Source organism: Schistocerca cancellata, chromosome 7, assembly GCF_023864275.1.
Source record: "Schistocerca cancellata isolate TAMUIC-IGC-003103 chromosome 7, iqSchCanc2.1, whole genome shotgun sequence".
Lineage (NCBI taxonomy): Eukaryota > Metazoa > Arthropoda > Insecta > Orthoptera > Acrididae > Schistocerca > Schistocerca cancellata.
Genome location: NC_064632.1, coordinates 511311469 through 511339019, shown reverse-complemented (window position 1 = coordinate 511339019; position 27551 = coordinate 511311469).

Here is a 27551-nt window from a genome sequence, read left to right as displayed (position 1 = left end):
TCAACCTGCATACCACATTCCATTCTTCAGTTTTTACCAACCTACCCCCACTTTTTTTACTGCCATGTGAACGAGTTGCTTTGAGACCTCAGAATGTGTCATATCAACCGACCTCTTCTTTTAGTCAAGTGCTGCCATAAATTTACTTTCTATCCATTTCTATTCAGTACCTTCATTTTACCCATTCGATGAACCCATCTAGCAGTTTGAAATTTATCAACTAATTCCCTTTTTATTTACAGCATTAACAAGCCAGCTCTCTTACTTGCAGTACAGTAAAAGGTTTCGTTTAATCGTGGTATCTACGGACACAGCTATCTCAGAAATGAAATCCTTATGTAAAAAGGGCAAAAATGCGACTCTTGTGCTGTTTTGTCACTGTGTCAACGAATAATATGTTGACACACTTCATTAAATACAAAGACAGGATAAGTGCATAAGTGCAGATATTTCTATTGTTGACTCAGGATGATGTACTGCACAACATTACATCAGTATTTAACGTCATTTGGAGACAAATAATTATAGATTTTACCAGTCGTGTGTTTTTATGTTGGTTAGTACTTCAAAATACATGTGGCAACAGCAAGCCATCAATGCTTATTTTCCTCTGGGCAATAGGTCAGATGCTGAAGTGTGGATACTTGAACGCTAAACTTTTAGTTTATACTGAAGGTGGAGGTAGAGGTTCCCTGCTGTTTTGGGGTGGCGTTATGTGGGGTCGACGTACGCCACTGGTGGTCATGGAAGGCGCCTTAATGGCTGCACGATACGTGAATGCTATCCTCCGACCGACAGTGCAACCATATCGGCAGCATATTGGCGAGGCATTCGTCTTCATGGACAACAATTCGCGCCCCCATCGTGTAAATTTTGTGAATGACTTCCTTCAGAATAACGACATCGTTTGATTAGAGTGGCCAGCGTGTTCTCCAGACATGAACGCTATCGAATATGCCTGGGATCGATTGAAAAGGGCTGTTTATGGACGACGTGACACACCAACCACTATAAGGGATCTACGCCGAATAGCAATCGCTATTAAGGAGTGAGGGTATCTGGTCCAACAGTGCCTTGATGAACTTGTGAATACGCGGGCTATTCAGAAAGTAGGGAACGTTTCGCGCTAGGCGCTCGCCGGTAGCATATATTCTGGTATGTCCGTGCTCGGCGGCTCAGTCGGCATCCATCCGTAACAGCGGGAACGTCTCTGCGCCTCTGGTTTTTCGATATTCGAATCTGAAATGTGCGCTGCAATCGAAAATCCCGCCAGTTGTGAGGTACTGTCTGTGATACGGTTTTTGTTGGCAAAAAGCCTAAAACCCATAGAAATTTATCGTGAACTGTGCGAAGTATAAGGAAACAACGTAACGAGTGAATGTTCCGTCCAGAAATGGTGCATTCGGTTTAATAATGGCCGAACCAACGTTCACGATGAAGAGGTGAGTGGACGCCCGAGCATTATGGTCGACGATCTTGTCGCTAAAGTTGATGAAACGATTTGTGAAAACCGTCGCTCCACAATAACGGAGATTTCGCTTTCTTTTCCACAAGTTTCACAGACTTTGTTGTCTTAAATTGTCACTGAAAAGCTAGGCTACCACAAATTTTGTGCACGATGGGTGCCCAAAATGCTTACAGAGCACCATAAAGAGCAGCGAATGGGGGCAACATTGACATTACTGGAAGCCTACCACAAACATGGTGATTCATTACTGGATCGAATCGTAAGTGGTGACGAGACTTCGGTTAAACACGCCAATTGCGAGACAAAATTACAGTCCATGGAGTGGGCACGCAAGTTCCCCCCCCCTCCCCCTTCAGCCCCCCCCCCCCCCAAAACCAAGAAAATGTTTGCAAGGAAGTTGATGGCGACAGTGGTTTGGGATAGGCAAGGTGTGCTTCTTATTGGTTTATCGAACGTGAAGCAACCATAAATTCTGCCCGGTACTGTCAAACTTTGCGCAGCCTTAGAAGAGCAGTTCAAAACAAACGTCGAGGGAATCTGACGTCCAAAATTTTGTTTTTGCGTGACAATGCACAAGCCGCACTAAAGAACTGCTTAATCCATTCAAATGGGAAATTTTCCCTCATCCGACCTACAGCCCCGATCTTGCACCAAGCGACTTCCACTTGTTTCCCAAGATGAAGAACTGGCTAGCAACGCAGTGCTTTGATGACGACGCAAAACTCCAGGCGGGAGTGACTCACTCGCTGAACTCTCAGGCGGCAGAATTTTACGACGAAGGTCTTTCAAAGCTTGTCGACCGCTATGATAAGTGCCTCAAAGTGTTTGGTGACATGTATAAAAGTAGCATGGCAGTCGCTCTTTCAGATGTATATAATAAAATATATTTATTATACTTAGTAATTTTTAATGCCAAAACGATCCCTACTTTCTGAACAGCCCTCGTAGTATGCCACGACGAGTACAGGCATGCATCAATGCGAGAGGACGTGCTACTGGGTATTAGAGGTACCGGTGTGTACAGCAATCTGGACCACCACCTCTGAAGGTCTCGTTGTATGGTGGTTCAACATGAAATGTGTGGCTTTCACGAGCAATAAAAATGGCAGAAGTAATGTTTATGTGCATCTGACGTGATGCAAAACTTTTTTTTATGTGTGTGGTTTGCGTCGGACGTTTGGAGCATCTTCTTACTCTCCGTCGGTCAACTTCACCGTCACATTCATAATCTGCACAGCACTCTATGTAAATGCCGCTCCGAGCTCCAGTTCTTTAATTTTTCACTCAATTAGGTATCAGTGTGCCTTTCAGCAGAACGAGACGTATATTAATTTATGAATTACTGTAGTGATCAACATGCTGCTAAGAAGAGATGATGCTCCACAACAGAGTGTTGCTTTTTGCATAGCTGCAAACAGTTCTGATGGTCAGCCAGCACAACAGTGTCCTGGTGACTTTCTCAAGGGATGCACCCAACAAAAGAGTAGTATGGAGTTTATTGTGTATCTTGTCAGAAGCAGGAATGAAATTACTATTAGTGCTGTTAGTACTATTAATTACCTGACGTAGCACCCTGTTCTCACAGTTATATCTCGATGACTCTTAAATTAATGTTCTTATAGTCTACAGGAGTTGTTGGGCATGAAATCAAAGGAAAGTGCATTATGAGCAAATATAGCGAAATGCATACAAATTCTACGCCCCTCTCGGCTTATTTTACTTACTGTCATTTTGTTTTCCTCTGTCTTGAATGTACTGTATGCTGACAATAAATTCATCTGATGCCATTGAAAGCATTCTCAAGGAAAATTATTGTATTGTTAAATGGTCCAAATGGCTCTGAGCGCTATGTGGCTTAACTTCTGAGGTCATTAGTCGCCTAGAATTTAGAACTAATTAAACCTAACTAACCTAAGGACATCACACACATCCATGCCCGAGGCAGCATTCGAACCTGCGACCGTAGCGGTCACTCGGCTCCAGATTGTAGCGCCTAGAACCGCACGGCCACTCCGGCCGACTGTATTGTTAAATTATCCATCGTGATGGAATGCGGGAAAACAGCCTAATCATAAATTGGTGTTAAGAATAAATTTGCCTCTGACAGCAAACGTTATCGTCAATTTCTTTTCTATTGCGATCTGTCAGATCCTCAGACGCAACAACTACATATACATCTAATCGATATGGAATAAGTATTTCACGTGATCACAGCTTGCTGTTCTCACCAACTAGCTATAGCGTGCATCATAAAGCCACTGTCCACAGCAACCCATGGGATGTGACACTTCAATGATCGGCAGCAGATTACAGATTTGTAACCTGAGAATTTGAAACGCATCTCATCATTCCTCATTACTTCAGTGTCCCGCTTCTTTCTACACTGATTTTTGGGGATGATTTTCTTAAACCTTAGTCTACTCTGCCTCATTACTAAATTGTGATCCGGGTCTACATCTCCTCTTGGGCACGCCTTACGATCAAATATCTGATGTTCGAATCTTTGTCTTGCGGTGACATAACCCAGCTATCTTCCGGTGGCTCTGGACCTTTACCAAGAATATCTTTTCACTTGCGACCTTTGAACAGTTTATTCCCTAACACTATTGAAATTTATTTCAGAACTCAGTCTTTTTCATCTCTCATTCTTACTACCAAATCCATGTTCTCCATTAACTGACTCCTTCCGCTGCTTCAGTGTTGCAAGCCCCCATGATTTTTTTCTTATCATCCTTTTTTACATGTTGAATTATCAATCAGTATCATCGTTTAAATTCTCTCTCTCTCTCTCTCTTCATCTTCTATTTGTGTTGTCGGGGATTAACCTACTTTTGTTGGCATTGGTTTGCTCTCGACTCTGATGAATACAGCCTTACCAGCGAAGTGTTCGGAGTAGCTCACTCTCTGGCCTGCTTTCCTATTTATGGCTAAACTTATTCCCGTTATACCATTTACTGCTGTTGCTGATATTACTCTACTGGTCTGTCCAACTGCATCATGATTGGGCCCGTGTATTTCCCTCTTCAGATCTTCTGGCTTCTCTGTCACGTTGAAACTTCTGACACTCCACGCTCCGAAACGTAGACTGTTACCCTCGAATTGGTTCTTCAATTCTTTTCTGAAGATTGGTAGGCCCTTCCGGAGATCGGAATAGAGAAATAGTTCGGGATCTTTTGCCAATGGAGAGGTAATCATTAACCGTTTCCAGTTACATGTCACATGTGGATATAAATTACGCGTCTCTAACCCATTGGTTTCCATTGTTTTGTGTATTAGCACGCTGTCTATCCTAGATTTCCAGCAGTGTGGAATAAAAACGGGACAGCAACACGTGTTAACCAGTTTTATGTACAAAACATCCAAAGTTCCAGGATTCAGTTGTTTTATTTAATTGATGAGTAGTTTCCGATTACCTGAAACCGTTCTCAGATCATCCAAACAAACAAAATGGTATATTACGTAAAAGCGTGCAAACCATGTTAAGATTGTGCGTGCGAGTATGTCACAGTCAAGCTGTTACGGAATATACCACTTTGTTTTTGGATGATCTGAAAATGGGTTCAGGTAACACGAAACTAGTTATCAAATAAATAAAAAACTGAATCCTGCAGCTTTGGTGGTTTCCTAAATCAAACTGTCGTAATTGTTGATTATTCTGCCTATTAGTGACAATTTCCCAAGCGACGGCAAGATATTGCCCTAGAAATCTGTTCTCATCTTCATCCTCCTCGACAAGGCCGTTAGCCGAACTAGGACGGCTTACCCGAGAAACGTGACATTTTCACCGTTACTGTGTTTGGAGACAGTACATGGCTGACCTTGGCTGCTGTATGGGGAAACCATGCAGATTATGGTAGCCTTGGCGCTTTCTCTGATGCGAAAGTTTTGGCTTGGAAGATGTGGAGTATTGATGAGAGTACAGGTCTACTAGCTAAGGTCCCTTATTGTACTTTGGTGCCAGACAAGCCGTTTACTTTGTCTACAAGAAGAAAGAAGAAGCTAATTTTTTTATATTTTTGTTTTACACTCTGAAACAAACAAGAAACGACGCACCACGAAAGAATTATTCGAATGGGACGGAGATCGGAAGATGTGATGTACGTACATGTATAGACGAACTAATGATCACAGTCTCAGAAAAACTGGATGATTGGTACAAGAAGAAGAGCTTTATGAATTGAGCAGTTGCACAACGCCTTGGTTTATCTCCTGCCCTTAGGCAAGCAGTTATTCAGCTTGGCACTGACTGACAGAGTTGTTAGATGATGTCCTGAGGGATATCTTGCCAAATTGCGTTAATATCCCGAGCTGTTTGGAGGACCCTGCTCCTAATGCTCCAAACATTCTCAGTTGAAGAGAGATCCAGTTCTTTCTTTGACCAAGTCAACGTTCGGTAAGCATGAAGACAACCGGTAGAAACCCTCGCCGTCTGCGGCGGACATTTTCTTGCTGAAATGTAAGCTGCGTATGCGTTGACACTTTCTGGGAGATTAAAACTGTGTGCCGGACCGATACTCGAAATCAGGACCTTTGCCTTTCGCGGGCAAGTGCTGTACCATCTGAGTTATCTAAGGAAGACTGACCGCGAGCAGGAGAGCTTCTGTGAAGTTTGGAAAGTAGGAGACGAGGTACTGGCGGAAGTAAAATTATGAGGACGGGGCGTGAGTCGTGCTTGGGTAGCTCAGATGGTAGAGCACTTGCCCGCGAAATGTAACGGTCCCGAGTTCGAGTTTCGGTCCGGCACACAGTTTTAACCTGCCAGGAAGTTTCATATCACCGCACACTCCGCTGCAGAGTAAAAATCTGATTCTAGAGTATGTGTTGCTATGAAGGGCAAGAAAACGGGACGTAGGATATTGGCGACGTACCGCTGTGCAGTAAGAGTGACGTGGATGGGAACTAATGGAGTTCTGGTTGTCAGGCCGTATGACGGGCTACATTCGGGTTCGTATGCCACAGTTGTCCAGGGCGTCTCCAGACAAGCCTTCGCTGGTAATCAGGGCTCAGTTCGAAGCGACACTAATCAGACCAAACCACTCAGAGATTCCGGGCCTATGACGTATGCGGAGACGCTCCTCTCAGCGAAGGGACACCAATGAGACTGTCGCGCGGCATACAGCCCGAGAACTGGGACTGATAGTATGTTCATAGCTGAACCCCTTTGGCTGTCATCCTCGACACCCTTCCAGCACAGCGGTACGACGACGATATTCTAACCCGTCACGAGAAACCAACCTAGACTTACGTTTCAGCAACATAATGCCCGCTCGAATACAGTGAAAGTTCCTACTGCTTTGCTTGTCTTCGTGCTTACCAAACAAGATCGCCGGGACTCTATCCGATTGATATCGCTTGGAGCGTTACGTGCGGGGCTCCCTAACCAGTTCGGATTTGGACGATCTAAGACGCCAGTTACGTGGAATATGGCACGATATCCTTCAGGAGGACTTCCAACAGCTGTAGCAATCAATGGCAAGCCGCATAGCTGCTTGCGTAAGTGTCAGGGATGGACCAACGGTTTATTCACTTGCACAATTTGTGAACCTCTTTCTCTTGAACAAATCATCAAATTTCTTGGAAATTGTAGTCATTTGTTTGTCTGTACATGTACAACACATCTACCGAATACCGTCCCAGTCGTATGATTCCTTCGTGGTGTGTGTGTGTGTTTTTTTTCCTCCTAAGAGTGTATTGTAGGGTACTATACCTCTCTTTCGCTTGCTTGTGTGTCTTCCGTGGTTAGCTTCATCCATATAATCATTTTAATGATTGTTGAATGGTTTTCTCCGCTTACAATGTCTTCATTTGCGTAAAGACTCTATCTTGTGTCTTGTTGAAATGACGAACTGCATTGTGTCCTTGAACGTGTATTAACAATGTAGAGAATAAATGAATAAAAATGTAATGTGAAATATTCAGTTATAAGCATCTTTAATGTAACGGAATATTTTTTTCTGTGTTTTGTTAACCTACCTTGAGGTTTATAATGTATAATGATAATATATATTAGTCCTCCTTAGCCCAGTTAAACAATCTGACAAAGATAGCTTGTGTCAGTAAGAAGAGTACTTAGAAAAGATTTACCACGTGGCTATGCTGACAGAGAAGTTATGAGAATGTCATAGTAATGTTGTAGATATGCCCAGGGAGTAACAGAAGCAGTTTAATTAATAGTAATTTTCAACGATTCATCGTTCTCTTAAAAAAATATAGATTTTTGATTTCAGCTGTCTTTGTAATGAACTCTTTATTTACGTTTTTAGTGTTACTTACTCAAGATGTTTCGACTCAGTTATCAATCATCGAACCCATTCTAATGTTTATGTCGACGACAGTACAGTCACGTAATAAAAGGAATAAATTAGGACGACATGTGTCATTGTCTAATAGAGTATACTACAAAACACGACAGTCGATCATGAATGACGTGAGACTAGATCAGTGTTGGCAGACGTAACACTTATTCGAACTTTTGTAACTTATGTAACAGAAAGTTAAGCAAAGCATCGTATGGCGTAGATATGTCGCATGCTTTTGGATCTCCTCTCGGCTTTATGTACGAAAGGATAAGTGGTAAAGCTATGACTGAAATACCAGGATTTGTATAATCTCCATACTAGTTACATGGGCATATAAGAGCTTTGAATATGAGTGAGAAGTTGAAACTGTGTGAAAGACAGGTTTTCAGAGCCAGATACCTGCGTGCCATAGACGGCTTGCTTCGAGAAGAATTACCTGCACTAGCATCAGGGAACGAACTTAAATAAATTTCTATGTATGTACATCTTTTTAGAGATGGTTGCGGGACTCGGCTGTTCGATACAGGATTTCATATTAAAGACCGTTCAGCCCTCTAGTTTCCTACCTTATTTTATTTGCTAACCAGTTTCAGCGTTTTACAACGCCATCTTCAGGTCCTGACCGACGTGTGGGAAGATTCTACCTCGATTGTGATCGAAACAGAGGTCAGCAGTACTTTTATTAGTAGATATTTGCTATAGGCGATCACTTCAGCCATCATATGCCATATATGATGGTTGAAGTGATCGCTATAGCAAAAATCTACTAATACCAGAACTCCTGGCTCCCGTTTTGATCACAACCGAAGTAGAATCTTCCCACACGTCCGTCAGGGGCCTGAATATGGTATAATAAAACACTGAAACTGGTTCCCAAATAAAATAAGGTTGGAAACTAGACGGCTGAAAGGTCTTTAATTTGAAATCCTTACATACATTTCTTCCAAGGTTCCCACAGCAGGTATCTGGTTCCATTTCAGCAAGGACCCTACATAATGAATACAATCTGTACTCGGCAAAAGAGCAGATGAAGTACTGAGGAGGTTTTACCTATTCGCTGCACCTACACAGGCATTAGGTGATGCTAGTCATTAAATGCAACACATGCAGCAGGAAAAAAGGAAATACAGACGTCTAAGAAACGAGGCTGTCAGGAAGTACAAAATGACAAAGTCGAAACGGTTAGACGAGAAATGCTGGGATGTACACTCCGGGAAATTGAAATAAGAACACCGTGAATTCATTGTCCCAGGAAGGGGAAACTTTATTGACACATTCCTGGGGTCAGATCACACTGACAGAACCACAGGCACATAGACACTGGCAACAGAGCATGCACAATGTCGGCACTAGTACAGTGTATATCCACCTTTCGCAGCAATGCAGGCTGCTATTCTCCCATGGAGACGAACGTAGGGATGCTGGATGTAGTCCTGTGGAACGGCTTGCCATGCCATTTCCACCTGGCGCCTCAGTTGGACCAGCGTTCGAGCTGGACGTGCAGACCGCGTGAGACGACGCTTCATCCAGTCCCAAACATGCTCAAAGGGGGACAGATCCGGAGATCTTGCTGGCCAGGGTAGTTGACTTACACCTTCTAGAGCACGTTGGGTGGCACGGGATACATGCGGACGTGCATTGTCCTGTTGGAACAGCAAGGTCCCTTGCCGGTCTAGGAATGGTAGAACGATGGGTTCGATGACGGTTTGGATGTACCGTGCACTATTCAGTGTCCCCTCGACGATCACCAGTGGTGTACGGCCAGTGTAGGAGATCGCTCCCCACACCATGATGCCGGGTGTTGGCCCTGTGTGCCTCGGTCGTATGCAGTCCTGACTGTGGCGCTCACCTGCACGGAGCCAAACACGCATACGACCATCATTGGCACCAAGGCAGAAGCGACTCTCATCGCTGAAGACGATACGTCCCTCCATTCACGCCTGTCGCGACACCATTGGAGGCGGGCTGCACGATGTTGGGGCGTGAGCGGAAGACGGCCTAACGGTGTGCGGGACCGTAGCCCAGCTTCATGGAGACGGTTGCGAATGGTCCTTGCCGATACCCCAGGAGCAACAGTGTCCCTAATTTGCTGGGAAGTGGCGGTGCGGTCCCCTACGGCACTGTGTAGGACCCTACGGTCTTGGCGTGCATCCGTGCGTCGCTGCGGTCCGGTCCCAGGTCGACGGGCACGTGCACCTTCCGCCGACCACTGGCGACAACATCGATGTACTGTGAAGACCTCACGCCCCACGTGTTGAGCAATTCGGCGGTACGTCCACCCGGCCTCCCGCATGCCCACTATACGCCCTCGCTCAAAGTCCGTCAACTGCACATACGGTTCACGTCCACGCTGTCGCGGCATGCTACCAGTGTTAAAGACTGCGATGGAGCTCCGTATGCCACGGCAAACTGGCTGACACTGACGGCGGCGGTGCACAAATGTTTGCGCAGCTAGCGCCATTCGACGGCCAACACCGCGGTTCCTGGTGTGTCCGCTGTGCCGTGCGTGTGATCATTGCTTGTACAGCCCTCTCGCAGTGTCCGGAGCAAGTATGGTGGGTCTGACACACCGGTGTCAATGTGTTCTTTTTTCCATTTCCAGGAGTGTAGAAATATTCTTAATTAGAGGAAAAATAGATGGAGACTGTAGGAAAATTAAAGAGACCTTTGGAGAAAAGGAAAACAGCTACATGAATGTTAAAAACATCAAATGGCAAGCTAGTGCTAAGCAAAGGAGGAAAATCTGAAAGTTGGAAGGGACATGTAGAAGGGCTATATATGGGACATGAACCTGAAGGTAATACTGTAGAAACGGAAGAGGAAGGAGATGAATTGAGAGACGTGATATTGTGAGAAGAATGTGCCAGCACTGAAAAACCAAAGTCTTAATTAGGCCCTTAGAGTAGATGAATTTCCCTGAGAATTAATGAATTCCTTGGAAGCCCTAACAAATCTATTCTTCCAGTTGTCTAAGATATATGATGCAGGTGAAATAGCCCCATTTCCGATGACATTGTAAGTCTGTCAGAGACAGCAAAGGACTTGGAATAGGAGCTGAATGGAATGGATAGTGCCTTGTAAAAAGGTTATAAAATGTAGTCAGAATGAACCTAACACCTGATGCTGAAGGACGTGGACTACGAAATGAGACACTAAAAGCAGAGGTTGAAGTTTCCTATTTGGGCTGCTTAATAACTGATAATGGCCGAAGTGGAGGCGATAAAAATGCAGTCTGGTTATAGCACGAAAAGCACTTCTGTAAAAGAGAAACTTGTAATTATCGAACAGAAATATTAATGTTGGAAAGTTTTTTTCTGAAAGTGTCTGCCTGGACTGTATCCTTATGTGGAATTCAAAATTTGACGACAATCAGTTCAGACAAGAAGAGAATAGAAGATTTTGAAATATGTTGCCACTGAAGAATTCTGAAGATTAGAGGGGTAGATCGAAGAACTAATGAAACGGAAGTAAATCGAATCACGGAAAAAAGAAATTTGAGACTCAGCTTGATTACAAGGAGGGATTCTGACGCATGAAGGAGTTGTCAGTTTGAGTCAGTGTGGTAGGCGTGACGAGGGTTAAAGTTGTACAGGGAAACAAGAGTTGAATACGGTAAGTAGGTTTCTTTGGAGGTAGTTTGCGGTAATTATTCGGAGATGAAGAGGGCTTCACAGGGTAGATCAGTGCGGAGAGCTGCAACATTCCACCTTTCAGTCATAAGACCACAACAACAATAACAATTATGGTTCATACACTAGCCACTGAACATTCGACTGATGTAACAATTGTAGGCTAATGTCTTGTGTCATATGGACAAAATTATTTTGGTATCATACACGATAGTTTAGCATATACCGTGTTGTCTGTGTTATAAGAGTGAATTAAAAGCTTGTCTTTATTTAGTATTGCTGCCTTATTTAATCCCTTGATTATTTCCGCCACGCCATTTAGATAACTATCAAGAAAATAGTGTTAGTTAGGTCAGCACCTCACATCCACTGTTGCTACCGACTGTTCCGAAGCGTCACAAAATCAAACTGAATTATCTCTCGAAATCGGTGTTGAGGTTAGTTATTCAATCTCTGTTGTACACTGTTTTATTTATGATGCATTGTATTTCATAAATCAGCTTTTTGTTTTCAGCCATCAACGAATATGTCATTACTTTTCTGTCACTTTATTAACAGTAGTATCAATTTATCGCTATGAACCATGTGTTTCAGTATTTATTTAGAGATATTAAGCTAAATGTTTGTGGAAGCTGTCTTCAGTCGTTCAAAGAAATACTACACGCTGCACCCGCATTAACCTTTAATTCAAAATGGCCCTAAAGCACTATGGGAATTAACATCTGAGGTGATCAGTCCTCTAGACTTAGGACTACTTAAACCTAGGGATATCACACACATCCACGTCTGAGGCTGGATTCGAACCTGCGACCGTAGTAGCAGCGTGGTTGCGGACTGAAGCGACTAGAACGGCTGGGCCACAGCGGCCGGCTAATCTTCTTTCTTAACGTTCTCAGCATGTGTGTGCCACAGACTTAGTCACGAGATTTTTGATGTGAACTCCATTAGAGGCTATCAGCTTTTCGCAGAAATGAAGGAAGTCCTCTCTTGCTACAAAGATACGGAAGCAGCTTAAGTAGAAAATCGGATTAAATGTAGACTGAATTATCAGAGAAATGCGAAGCTCTCTAACACGGCAACATGAGAGGTTTTTGTGCTTTGCATACGTGCTGATATAATACTACCACGTGTAAATAAGAAAAATATCCTGCATTGTACAAGTACGAACTGACGAAAATGGAAAGTGTTACATCAAGAAGAAAAAGTCCGACGTTCGTCAACGTTTGGTGCACACGTACATTGTAAAAGGGGCTTAAGCGATTAAACTCGCTATCAGATTCGATCAGTATAAGCATGAGATGTGGACCGCAAGGGCTCGAATACAGTCTTTTATTCGATATGTTATGGAAAGAATCTGCCTGTATTCTTGAGGAATTTCTTGGGGTTCCCGAGACGCGATCTGTGTCAGGTTGTGAATACTGCTTGTTGGAATCATGTATGCAAGTATACGTCCCATCATAATCCACACATTGCGTTATCATAGAGGAATAAGAGGGGTGTTCAATAATTTTTCTCAAAGCTGATTGGTTTTAGTCAGGATATTATTTCCCAGTATTTGGCTACGAAACCCTATTTTTCAGTATAATCTCTAGTCAAGGCGACGGCCTTACACCACATTACTAAGAGAACCTGCTTGCTCCTTGGCACTACCCAAAAGATCAACGTCGAAATCCACGTCTTGCTGCGCCAGTAACCTCACATCACAAGCTAAGTGTCTAGGAATGGTTTCTTTTCTTTTCTGAGAGTATTAAAAATTAAACCGCGTAAGGATGAAATTTAGTCGATGTATCTCACAAGCACGCAAATACTGGAGTATCGGTTTAGTGATGTTTGGTCTAGGTGTTCATTTAAAGATTATTTCCGACAGTATATTTTACTTCAGTGCTCTCTTTCTTGATGGCTATTAACACATAGTTTGTTCAAATAGACTGTTCCTTCTGTTAAATGTTAATACTGAACAGGATATAAAATTTGTTAAATGTGAGCTCAAGACGGTAATCAATAAGCCAAAAATTGATTTTTTTAAGACACTCCTCAGAGACATTCACTGGACTGATGCTTAGAGTGCTCATGGCATAAATGAAAAATATACCACTTTTGCTAATAAAGTGCTTACCTTATTCGAACACTGTTTTCCCCCAAAACTTACCAAAGTTAGAGCAAAGTCTACAAAGAAGCCATGGATTACTCAAGGAATAGGGGTATCTTGTAAAACAAAAAGAAAACTGTATCTGTCAGTCCGAAACAGTTCCGATGTTGATGCTATGGCACATTACAATTTTACTTCAGTGCTCTCTTTCTTGAGGGCTATTAACACATAGTTTGTTGAAATAGACTGAAATACTTTTTCCAAATTCATAAATCCCAATGAAAATTGGTAATTCATACTTATAATGCCACTTCGTAATTGGACTGGTGATTTCCAAATGACGAGCACACGCAGCTAAGAGCAGCTGGCTTTGTACGCGTGATTAAAAACCTATGTTTTTATTTCCTTTGCCTTTGGTAATGATTTTGTTGAATAACCTGTAGACTACAGACGGTAGCTTATTATTCTAAGTTTTCCACTTGTTCTCTTTTGCTGTGACACAGAAAATATTTTCTATATTTGAAAATTGCGAGTTATTTTGTAGGTAATACTGTTGTTGAATCACTGTTGTTTCAACTATAAACTGTTGTGGGTTGGCAGGAGAGCCAACCCGGTATACTAGAGGAAGCCGAAAGGCACGCGTTTTAGCTCACGCAGGCTGGCGTGAGCTCTGGAACAGGACAAGGAAATTAGACTTTAGCAAAAAACGTACGTTGCTGCTGGAATACTTAAGTTTAATCCTGAATGGTGAACATCGCTCTTGATGGTACATTATTCATAATCTCAATAGTAACTGGCAATGGCGCCTTGCTAGGTCGTAGCAAATGACGTAGCTGAAGGCTATGCTAACTATCGTCTCGGCAAATGAGAGCGTAATTTGTCAGTGAACCATCGCTAGCAAAATCGGTTGTACCACTGGGGCGAGTGCTAGGAAGTCTCTCTAGACCTGCCGTGTGGCGGCGCTCGGTCTGCAATCACTGATAGTGGCGACACGCGGGTCCGACGTGTACTAACGGACCGCGGCCGATTTAAAGGCTCTGAGCACTATGGGACTCAACATCTTAGGTCATAAGTCCCCTAGAACTTAGAACTACTTAAACCTAACTAACCTAAGGACATCACACACACCCATGCCCGAGGCAGGATTCGAACCTGCGACCGTAGCAGTCCCGCGGTTCCGGACTGCAGCGCCAGAACCGCTAGACCACCGCGGCCGGCGGCCGATTTAAAGGCTACCACCTAGCAAGTGTGGTATCTGGCGGTGACACCACATAAACCTTTCTATGAATTCACAATCATCCCCCCGTGCCTTATCACTTAATACCTTTAGTTTTTTCGTAACTTTCGCTGTCGATTCTAGAGAATTGCTCGAGTGTTTTCGATCATCATCGGGTCACATTGAAGGAAGACACCGAAGCAGTTCTGAGCCTCTCTGCTAGATTTGTTATCGGTAGGTTCGACCAACACGCGAGTAATAGAGAATGCTCCATGAACTCAAGTGGGAATCCCTGAAAGGAAGAAGTTCATTTCGCGAATCGCTGTTGAAGTAGTATAGGTAACCGGCGTTTGCGGACAGCAGAATCCTACTGCCACAAACATGTAGGGTCTCCATACAGTACCGCTATCATTTCAAAGACATCGTAACTTGGAAATTATTAGAGATAGAGCAACGTGATTTTAGCATCTCTAGAAGTTTCTCCTTTTATGCCCTGTTTGTCGCACGCCGAGCATCAAGGTGATATGCGAGCTCTGGCTATGTAAGGGTAAGTAACGTAGCATTAAAAGTTGTTATTGTTTTATCTATTCGTGCACGAAATATAGCAGTGTCATTTGGGTGGGGTTGTGTATATGCGATCCTGGATATCAGGAGATTTTCCCATTGTAACGGTTGTTGAGAGTCCAAAATCATACGTAGACCTCGGGCTTCAAATCATGTCGTATATCCAGCAGGCGCTGTTGCTCTCATGACCTCCTAGGATATGTCTGCCATCGCAGGTGTGTGCCGGGAATAGTGACGTTAAAATTGCTTAATGTAGGACTTCCTCTTCATCACCTACATAACAACCTACATATGAGGCTCTGTACTGCGCAGTCTTGTTGTCGGGTAGTTTTCCGTTGTGCAAGCGTATCAACAATGAATGTTACAGGCCGATTATTTTTCTTGTCTCGGATGTGTACAAATGCAGAATTTTGGAGTATCACTTATGCTGTAGTTTTAACAACATACTGTATTTTTTGATTTATCTCATATGGTTACGTATGTTCTTTATGTTTTTAGAAAATATTTTAGCTTCTACCTGCTACCAAAATAAGTTTATAATTGTATATCAGTTATCAAATTTTTATTGCAATTAGTATTCATTTTGGCAATTAAAGGTGACATGGACACACGAGCTTTCTCTCCATTTCATCCCTAAATAGTGCAAACATTTTGTCAATAAAATGTACTGTACGATTAATCTGTCTTATATCTGACGTTGTACAAAGATAGGAATCTGAAATACGACTTACATTGGAGTCCTAATGACATCTTTTTCAGTTTACTGTTTTACTTCCATATTGTTATGTATGTCCTATTTTTAGAAATTGTTTTACACTGAAGAGCCGAAGAAACTCTTATACCTGTCTATTATCGTGTTGGGCCTCTGCGTGCACGCAGAAGAGCCGCAACACGACGTGACATGGGCTCGACTAATGTCTGAAGTAGTGTTAGAGGGAACTGACACGATGAATCCTGCAGGGCTTGTAACACCATAGCTCTAATACTCTACTGATTCATTTGGCTTTTGCTTTATTTAATGTTACATTGTTGATCTTCTGTAAATGTGTTTGAATCGATAACATAAAATTGTGTACTCCTTTCTTTGTTAAAACTTTGATGTCATGATTTGATTCTATGCAATGTAGTATATCTGTCATTTAAATTCTTTGTCCCATTTGGAGGGAACAAAACTTACTGTGTAATTGTAATTTCTGTGTGAATAATTTTTTGTAGAAATGTGAATATGTGAAAATGTTCTGTTTTATTTAATGTGTTTGTTTGCTGTTATGTAAACTGCTGACCTTCACTTACAGTTCTTAGTTAGTTTGTATGTAAGAGGTAGTGTGGTTCCTCTCGGGAACGGAACTGTGTAGCGCGCGCAAATTGTGGTTGGCCTAGGTAGGAAAGGTGGAACTGATAGTCAGTCGGGGACGAGCTACAAGTCGGGGACGAGACGAGCTACGAGTCGGGGACGAGCTACCAAACTGTGCACTGTCATGTAAATGTTGCTTATTGTGCTGGTTCCGAGAGAGGCTTTTCCTGGCGCTTTCCAGTGCCTCGGATGGATGGATAAATAGCTGGAACTATTCTGGAATTTGTATCTATCATCGCTACCCAGAAATGACAGAGTCCAGCAATTCTACCTGCAATTCCACCTACCAACATGCAGTTGCCACCATATTGCGCAATTATTGCTTCGGAATGCTACAATGATGTACAGTGAAGGATCAGCTTAATGGATGTGTTAGTGTGCTCAAATATAAGGTAATTTATATCTGAATTTATGTACCTACCCTGATTTTTCTCCTCATCATAACACCTCTCAGGTTCCTCTCCGTTTGAGCTAAAGTGATATCCGAGTGTCCTTACTAAAAGAACATTAAAGCCCAGTATTTTGCTCATTAATGCCTCTTCAACATAGTAAAAAGAAAGTTAAAGTTAATGTGGCAAGAGAGTGAGTTAAAGTAAATGTTGTTTGCTGAAAATATTCCTATTAAAACTGCTTATTAAAGTGCTGTTGCCAACTTCAAAATTAAAAGTTCTTAAGACTGAGGCTTATAAAGTAAATGATCACATTGTTGTCTGTAGTAAATTCTAAAAGGTGAGTCAGTTTCTTGCAATTTTGTCAACATTGTGTTTCGCTGTAGTAAAAGTGGGAAACTGCAATAGTAGAAAATTATATGTTCATGATTGCTAAGTGTTTGTCTCTCTTGTGTATTGGAAGTGCATATTAATAGTATAACAAGATACACAGTCTGTCTATTGTGCTAATGCTAGGTAACAAGTAACGGAAAGATCTCTATTTATGAAAACCATAATCTATTTATTAGAAAGACAGTGATAAGCAACCTGTCAGTGAATTTCAACTAACTTTCATTTTAAATAGTAAAGTATTTAACTGAGAGAGACTTAACCTATGTCCAATTTATGATCCTGGAGGGAATGTTAATGGTAATGTTATAAAGACCACTCAGTTTATGTAAGACCTGAAAGTTATAGTGTGTTTCGGTATCTGTTACAATTTTGCAAATAGTTGGTGCTGCTCTAGCTGTTAGTTTCAATTTTACCGTAAACATATGTATGTGTCAGAGTTCACTGCACTCGCGTGTGACAAAGTATAGGTTGTGTTTATCCATTAAAGTTACTAATAACTATTTTCTTGAACGAGAATGTTAATCATTATCTTGCCTAGTTAGGCTGGCGACCGTTTTCTTTATCCGTTAAACAGTGCAGATAGGCAAAATTTTGTTTGTTACTGTTCAAATATTTACGTAATTCTGACTGTCTTTTCCGATAAGCCACCTCCGTTAGGTGCAACACGGTCAACATAACAAAATTCCTCTCAGAGGGTAACACTGTTTTGTTGCTTTATACCATTATTACTCTGACAAAATAATTCTGTTTGCAAACTGCCTCCAGTTTCGAGGTTATGGTATAGCAGTAGCAGACGGTAGTGTTATAGGCTATCCATAAATCCGTAAGAGTACAACGGGTTGGAGAGCTCTTCTGACAGCACGTTGCAAGGCATCCCAGATATGATCAATAATGTTCACGTCTGAGGAGTTAGGTGGCCAGTGGAAGTGTTTAAACTCAGAAGAGTGTTCCTAGATCCACTGTGTAGCAATGCTCGACGTGTGGGGTGTTGCATTCTCCTGCTGATATTGCCCAAGTCCTTCGGAATGCACAATGGGCAAGAATTCGGAATGCACAATGGACATGAATGGATACAGGTTATCGGACAGGATGCTTACGTACGTGTCACCAGTCAGAGTCGTATCTAGACGTATCAGGAGTGCTGTATCGTTCCAAATGCGCACATCCCACAATATTACAGAGCCTCCCCCAGCTTGAATAATCCCCTGCTGACATGTAGGGTCCATGGGTTCATGAGGTTGTCTCCATACCCATGCAAATCCATCCACTCAAAACAATTTGAAACGAGACTTGTCAGACCAGGCAACATGTTCCCAGTCATCAACAGTCCAATGTCGGTGGTGACGGGCTTAGCCGAGGCGTAAAGCTTTGTGTCATGCAGTCATCAAGGATACAAGAGCGGGCCTTTAACTCCGACAGCCCATATCGATGATGTTTCGTTGCATGGTTCGTACGCTGACACTTGCTGATGGCCCAGCATTGAAATCTGCAGCAATTTCCGTCACGCTGAACGATTCTCTCCACTCGTACTTGGTTCCGTTCTTGCAGGATATTTTTCCGGCCACATCGGTGTCAGAGATTTGGTGTATTACCGGATTCCTGATGTTCACGGTACACTCGTGAAACGGTCGTAAGGAAAAATCCCCATTTCATCGCCTCGGAGATGTTGTGTGCCATCGCTGGTATGACGACTATAACACCACGTTCATACTCAATGAAATCTTGATAACCCGCAATTGCAGCAACAGTACCGTTGCTGACCAGAGTGCCTCATTCTGACTGTTTACACACCTCTGTACTTGAATACGCTTGCCTATAATAGTGTCTCTGACGTTTCAGTGTAGCCTCTACATGCTAGCCGGCCGGAGTGGCCGAGCGGTTCTAGACGCTACAGTCTGGAACCGCGCGACCGCTACGGTCGCAGGTTCGAATCCTGCCTCGGGCATGGATGTGTGTGATGTCCTTACGTTAGTTAGGTTTAAGTAGTTCTAAGTGCTAGAGGACTGATGACCTCAGATGTTAAGTCCCATAGAGCTCAGAGCCATTTAACCATTTTTTTCTACATGCTACCAAAATAATTTTATAATTGAACATCAGTTATCGCATTTTAATTAAAATTCTATGTTTATATTTCAAACTGACAATGACATGAATACACAAGCGACCTCTAGCGGCACTAAATTTTGACATCTTCTCTAGTAACTCTCGCTGCGTGTCATTTCAGCGGCGCTCTTGCGTCGGTGATGTGACCTGTAATATGGGACTGGTGCTCCTGTCGAAATGTTTTGTAAATACTGGTTTTAGCTTTGAACATATTGTATATGCTGGTTTTAACGTTGACCAATGCATCTTACTTCAACTATCTTGTTAATTAAGGTATAGAGTACACTTATAGCTCAAACTGGGCAAATGTACTAACCCGTACTGAGGTATGTGCTATAATAATGCAATCTAGTATTATGTTAACGACGTGTATACTTGTTTTCATAATGTACTATGTTTCCAATTTATGTACACTGTTCGCAGATCAGGTGATAGAAACTCTTTTTTAACCGAACCCAGTCATCGTAAATAACGGTTTCACAAATGCGATCTTGACTGAGAGGTGGCCTTTCTTCAAAGTGAATATTTACAGATGGCCTCTTATTACTCAACACGAACAAGTTAAATGTTATGAAGTGTCAACCGTATATCTGTGTCGTTTGAATGACTGCGATGAGTGGTTGTACCGTGGTGTTTTGGGAACTCTATAAAAAGCAGTCTAATGACGTGGCATCGGGAGAACCCGGAGACCAAGTGATGGAACCTTTACGATCCATCTACTACACAGAAAATGTATCTTTCACCACGTCCTGCACGTTCAAACTCCATTGTCATGGTGCACCACCTTGATGGAAGATTATGAATGGCTGCAGCTCTTGGATCTATGGTAGCAGGAAATGATCGAAGAAGTCCAGGTAAAGAGAAACTTCCTGGCAGATTAAAACTGTGCCCCGGGCCGAAACACGAAGACGGGTGTTGGGGTCTCGGTCCGGCACACAGCTTTAATCCGCCACGATGATTCATACCAGCGCGAACTACACTGCAGAGTGAAAATTTCATTCAAGTCCAGGTATATATTTCCAGTAATGGTTTTCTCTGTGAAAAAAAATGGGGTTATCACGCCATCGTGCATTAGGCCACATGAAACGTTAAGCTTTACGCTATCATTGATGTATTCAGGTATGTTTTGTGGATTTTCAGAACCCAAAATCGTAATGTTGTTGTGATTCGCATGTCCAGAAATGTGGAACGCTGCCCCATCTGAAAACAGTCATTTTTTCGGGTCCTCAAAAGACTCTAAGCACTATGGGACTGAACATCTGTGATCATCAGTCCCCTTCGGGTCCTCATTGTCAGCATTTATATATACACTCCAATGCATACTGCAGAAGACGATCGTGTTGCTGTAATGCTTACACCATTTTTACTTTGTAAGCAAAAAGGAGTAAACATTTTGGTGGAGGATATTTACCATGGTGACAACAGCACGCAGCAGCGGAGCGATATACAGGGTGTTACAAAAAGCTACGGCCAAACTTTCAGGAAACATTCCTCACACACAAATAAAGAAAAGATGTTATGTGGACATGTGTCCGGAAACTCTTAATTTCAATGTTAGAGCTCGTTTTAGTTTCGTCCAGCTACGCTCAATGGAGCACGTTATCATGATTTCATACGGGATACTCTACCTGTGCTGCTAGAACATGTGCCTTTACAAGTACGACACAACATGTGGTCATTCGCGATGGAGCTCCTGCACATTTCAGTCGAAGTGTTCGTACGCTTCTCAACAACAGATTCGGTGACCGATGGATTGGTAGTGGCGGACCAATTCCATGGCCTCCACGCTCTCCTGACCTCAACCCTCTTGATTTTCATTTATGGGGGCATTTGAAAGCTCTTGTCTACGCAATCCCGGTACCAAATGTAGAGACTCTTCGTGCTCGTATTGTGGACAGCTGTGATACAATACGCCATTCTCCAGGGCTGCATCAGCGCATCAGGGACTCCATTCGATAGAGGGTGGATGCATGTATCCTCGCTAACGGAGGACATTTTGAACATTTCCTGTAACAAAGTGTTTGAAGTCACGTTGGTACGTTCTGTTGCTGTGTGTTTCCATTCCATGATTAATGTGATTTGAAGAGAGGTAATAAAATGAACTCTAACATGGAAAGTAAGCGTTTCCGGACACATGTCCACATAACATATTTTCTTGCTTTGAGTGTGAGGTATGTTTCCTGAAAGTTTGGCCGTACCTTTTTGTAACACCCTGTATACTGGCTTCTAGTGTAGTGAAGTACAATAATTACTTGTATTTCCCAGAGGTCTGCGCAAAGGCAATATCGCACAATCATTTGAATGACGTAGACCAGTTAATTTAACACAGTAAAAACAAAGCACTCCGAACCAACCATCAACTGAAATTAAATTTAACAACATATTTCAAAAATAATGACTGTTCGTGTTATAGCTTGAAGTAACCAATTATAATTATCAAAGGCGTTTTAAATGCACTAAAAGAAGCATACATTTTCATTATTAATTTATGCGTTTGGTCATTTACTAATCGATAGTTATAAACATTATATTATTTGTGATAATATAAATTTGTAGACTGCCAAATAACATTGTAAATTTAATAAAAGTCCATCCGATTACACGTATTTTTTCCATTATATCAACTGTAATATAAATAGTAAAGAAAATGACTGTGTTGAAAAAGAAAACGGACGAACGGGACTCGATCCAGAGATCCAACGATCACGGGGCTTGAACGCTAACCACTCGGCTGCCGCCGTTCATGGTAAAAATGGCCACGCACAGGTATATATTTGACGACCGAAATTATCTTGGATTTTCTCAATAATGCTTGGGAAGTACGCGCTAGTGCTTACACATTTTGTTGTCCTCATGGAGTATTACGAGTGTACGAAGTTTGCAGTAAATCCGCGTTCCAAACGTCGTGGTGTCCCCTTGTAAGTTATCTTGTATCTGCCGGCCGTATTGGCCGAGCGGTTCTAGGCGCTATAGTCTGGAACCGCGCGACCGCTACGGTCACAGGTTCGAATACTGCCTCGGGCATGGATGTGTGTGATGTCCTTAGGTTAGTTAGGTTTAAGTAATTCTAAATTCTAGGGACTGATGACCTCAGATGTTAAGTCCCATAGTGCTCAGAGCCATTTGAACCATTTTTTTTATATTGTATCTTCCTACAGCCACTCAACTTTGACACATTACCGTATAGCGCAGCATCATCAGCAAGCAGCCATATAGTGCTGCCCACCCTGTCCGCCAAATCATTTACGTATATAGGGAACAACAGCGGTCCTATCACACTTCCCTGGGGCACTCCCGACGATGCCCATGTATCTGATGAACATTCGCCGTCAATGACAACGTACTGGTTTCTATTACTTAAGAAGTCTTCGAGCCGCTCACTTATCTGTAAACTTATTCCATATGCTCGTACCTTCGTTAGTAACATGCTGTGAGGTATCCTGTCTGTTGGTCTTCCCCACTGGTCCCGTAGAGGGTGCCTAAGGGATGCTGCGTTCTCGGAATACTATACAACAATTCAGGCAAATAACATTAGTAGTTTCACTTCTATAAAGCAGATTGACAATGCTTTAACGTATAAAGGTGTCATAAGCGAGAGTCTACATGCAAACAGTAAAGTTCTTGCTATACGCGATGCTCCTGCAAGTTACCACACATCACTGATAACTGATCTGCTCAGATGGCTCTGAGCACTATGGGACTTAACATCTGAGGTTGTCAGTCCCCTAGAACGTAGAACTACTTAAAACTAACTAACTTAAGAACATCACACACATCCATGCCCGAGGCAGGATTCGAACCTGCGACCGTAGCGGTCGCGCGGTTCCAAACTGTAGCGCCCAGAACCGCTCGGCCACCCACACCGGTGGCAGTTTCTGGGACGTTACTCTGGAATTCTGTTCCCAAATGACGTACTTCCTAGCGAGGTTTTCCTCCATATGCGTCTCCGTCGCTATATCTGTTTAAGTGCGAGCTTACTAATGTATGTCATTTGGGAAGTGAGCTTTTCCGACACCAAGCCGCTATTGCTGCGACTGGAACTCGTTATGGCGTTTGGCTATGCTCAGCCTGCCGCGGGGAAAATCCTTCAAGTATGTTTATTACTTATTCATTTACTGTTTTCCTCGTGATGTATATGTACACTACTGGCCGTTAAAATTGCTACACCAAGAAGAAATTCAGATGACAAACAGGTAGTCATTGGACAAATATATTATACTGTAACTGACATGTGATTACATTTTCACGCAATTTGGGTGCATAGATCCTGAGAAATCAGTACTCAGAACAACCACCTCTGGCCGTAATAATGGCCTTGATACGCCTGGGCATTGACTCAAACAGAGCTCGGATGGCGTGTACAGGCACTTCAACACGATGCCACAGTTCATCAAGAGTAGTGACTGGAGTATTGTGACGAGCCAGATACATTGCCTCCATTGACCACACGTTTTCAGTTGGTGAGAGATCTGGAGAATGTGCTGGCCAGGGCAGCAGTCGATCATTTTCTGTATCCAGAAACGCCCGTACAGGTCCTACAACATGTGGTCGTGCATTATCCTGCTGATATGTACGGTTTCGCAGGGATCGAATGAAGGGTAGAGCCACGGGTCGTAACACATCTGAAATGTAACGACCACTGTTCAAAGTGCCGTCAATCCGAACAAGAGTTGACCGAGACGTGTAACCAATGGCACATCATACCATCACGCCAGGTGATACGCCAGTATAGCGATGACGAATACACGCTCCCAATGTGCTTTCAGCGCGATGTCGCGAAACACGGATGCGACCAGCGTAAACGGAACCTGGATTCATCCAAAAAAATGACGTTTTGCCATTCGTGTACCCAGGTTCGTCGTTGAGTACACCATCGCAGGTGCTCCTGTCTGTGATGCAGCGTCAAGGGTAACCGCAGCCACGGTCTCCGAGCTGATAGTCCAGGCTGCTCCAAACGTCATCGAGCTGTTCGTGCAGATGGTTGCTGTCTTGCAGACGTCCCCATCTGTTGGCTCAGGGGTCGAGACGTGGCTGCACGATCCGTTACATCCATGCGGATAAGGTGCCTGTCATCTCGACTGCTAGTGATACGGGGCCGTTGGGATCCAGCAAGGCGTTCCGTATTACCCTCCTGAACCCACCGATTCCATATTCTCCTAACAGTCATTGGATCTCGAATAACGCAAGCAGCAATGTCGCGACACGATAAACCGCAATCGTGATTGGCTACAATACGACCTTCATCAAAGTCGGAAACGTGATGGTACGCATTTCTCCTCCTTACACGGGGCATCACAACAACATTTCACCAGGCAAAGCCGGTCAATTGATATTTGTGTATGAGAAATCAGTTGGAAACTTTCCTCATATCAGCACGTTGTAGGTGTCGCCACCGGCGCCAACCTTGTGTGAATGTTCTGAAAAGCTAATAATTTGCATATCACAGCATCTTTTTCCTGTCGGTTAAATTTCGCGTCTGTATCACGTCATCTCCTCGGTGTAGCAAAAAAACATGTGTGTGAAATCTTATGGGACTTAACTGCTAAGGTCATCAGTCCCTAAGCTTACACACTACTTAAACTAAATTATCCTAAGGACAAACACACACACCCATGCAGCGCCCAGACCGCTCGGCTAATCCCGCGCGGCTCGGTGTAGCAATTTTAATGGCCAGTAGTGTATATTAATGTTTTGCAGCGATACAAATTTAATAACATCTTCTCAGTTTTCAAGCCGCTTCAATTCGAATAAAATTCTCGGGATTTTGATCGCCACCTCCACCATCATCGTCTGAAGTAAAACCACTGTAATTTAGTAATGTGTGTTTAGTTACATGTAAACTGGAGGCTTTAATTGGAAGCGGAACATAACCAATACTGATTACAGGTATCAAATGTGAAAATTACGGGAGTGAAAGTTTACATTATTCAAGTCTCTCCTTTGTCGTCTGTTGTGTAACAGTACAAGATACAGTATGAACTCTCTAAGGCATTGAAATATCTTTAATGTGTATTATTTGAGTTAGCGAAAAGGTTTCGACAAGAATTCAATTTATTCAGTATACAAAACAAATTTTGGTGCTGTTTCTTCTGGAAAAATGTCTCTGATGTTATTTATTACTACGAAAGCCAAATGTTCACAAACTCATTACTGATAGTCAAACAGCAAATTTATAAATCTAATAACATGCTCTGTGCAAGTTTACATTTAAGAATTCATCTCATTTCCAGCATTAATAATATGAAACAAACATTATTAACTTGATTTATTGACATCAACTATCGTTTTTGTAATCTGTAATCCAGATCTGTTCTATTTGAGGAACAGAGCATAATATTCGCTAATTTTCCGTTATTATACCCCTCAGGAAAATTTAATTTTCACGGTCAACTGTTAACTTCAATGGTCAAATATTTGCAGCATGTGTTTTCATATCGGTTCCACTCTCATTATTTTGGCTTTTTTCGTCATGATTAAAATTCGCATGCAGATGTGATTTGTGCTGTTGTCATGTTCCATATTTGTATCTTACGCTTAGTTCCCCGTACAAGATAACTCTCACTTTTACACTTTACGCACTCCCCACACATGAACAGTATTGAACGTGTTGTTCACCCTCTGGATAATCTTTTTATGAACAGCCCTGCAGGTTTCATGGTGTCAGTCGACTGCTGCATTACTTCAGACATTAGTCGAGTTCATCCCAGCTGGTGTTGCGGCACTTCTGTGTGCCCGCGGGGGCGCTACACGATATTAGGTAGGTGTACCAGTTTCTTTGGCTCGTCGTTGTAGATCAGCTGAATTAGATTGGCCGAAATAAAATAAATGGATGATGCAAATGAAATCCATGAAGATTTACTGACGTGAAAACATAACAGCAAAAGTCATCTAGAAATGCTGACCATGCAGTATATTTAACATTCCACGAGTCATGAGCATTACGCAAGACTTGCACTCGAACCAGAATTTCCCGTTTTTCGGGGCATAGCTCTCCTTTGTTTTATTCTAAAACACATTCATGTTCAGAAAAGGCAGAATACCTTGAACGACTATAGATAGTACGTTCATATTCACAGGACATGTGCCTTAGTATGTTCTGTGGAAATGAATATCATTTCAGTCACCTCGGTTCGGATGTTTCCTGTTGCCTGGTAGGCACTGAGTCCGCCATGGGCTCTGACAACTTGTGCCACGCCTGATGGCATCGACGCGTATTAGGCGCGAATGGAGTCCTGTGGTATAGCTATCCATGCTGCATTCCAAAGTTCATCAGTGATGATTGGCATTGGGTCACAGCGATGCACCAGTCTTTTCACCACATCCCACACAGTTTCGAGTGGTGATCTGGAGGGCCTGGGCAAAAGGGTGACATCCTGCGACACCAAGAAGGCGACATGTGGTTGTGCATTGTCTTGTTGAAAAATGGCGTCTAGGGTGTTGCGCAGCAAAGGAATGGCTACGGGTCGCAGGATGTCATACACGTAGGTCACACTGGTCACATTGCCCTAGACACGCACTAACTGTGATTTGTGGTTGTACCCAATAGCACCCCACACCGTAAGGCCTTAAGCTGGCGCTGTATGTGTTGTGTGATAATGTACTCACTGAGATGCTGCTCCCCCTGTCAGCGGCGAACTAAAATGCGGCCACAACTTTCAGACAAATAGAACCTGGATTCGTCCGAAAACACTGTCTGATCCCATTCCTGTCCTCACTGATGTCGTTACATACACTATTGCTGCATAGCATGTTTCTGCACATTTGTCAACGGTAGATGGAAAAGTGGACAATGCGCACGTAAACCGCGCCTTTGTAAACTGCGACGGACGGACCTGGTAGTGTACAATGTGTTACCCCGTTCCACTGTTTCGCCAGAGCCTAGGAGGAGGAAGTAGATCTGTCCCGTAGTACCATTCGGATGAGATGTCGATATTTTGGCGGGGGAAGGGGGGTGGGGGTCTGCGTGATGTGCGACCTGACCCATCTCGGCGTGTTCCACGACATCCGTTGCACTGCCGAAATGCTTCGTCCCACACGAGTAGCAGTT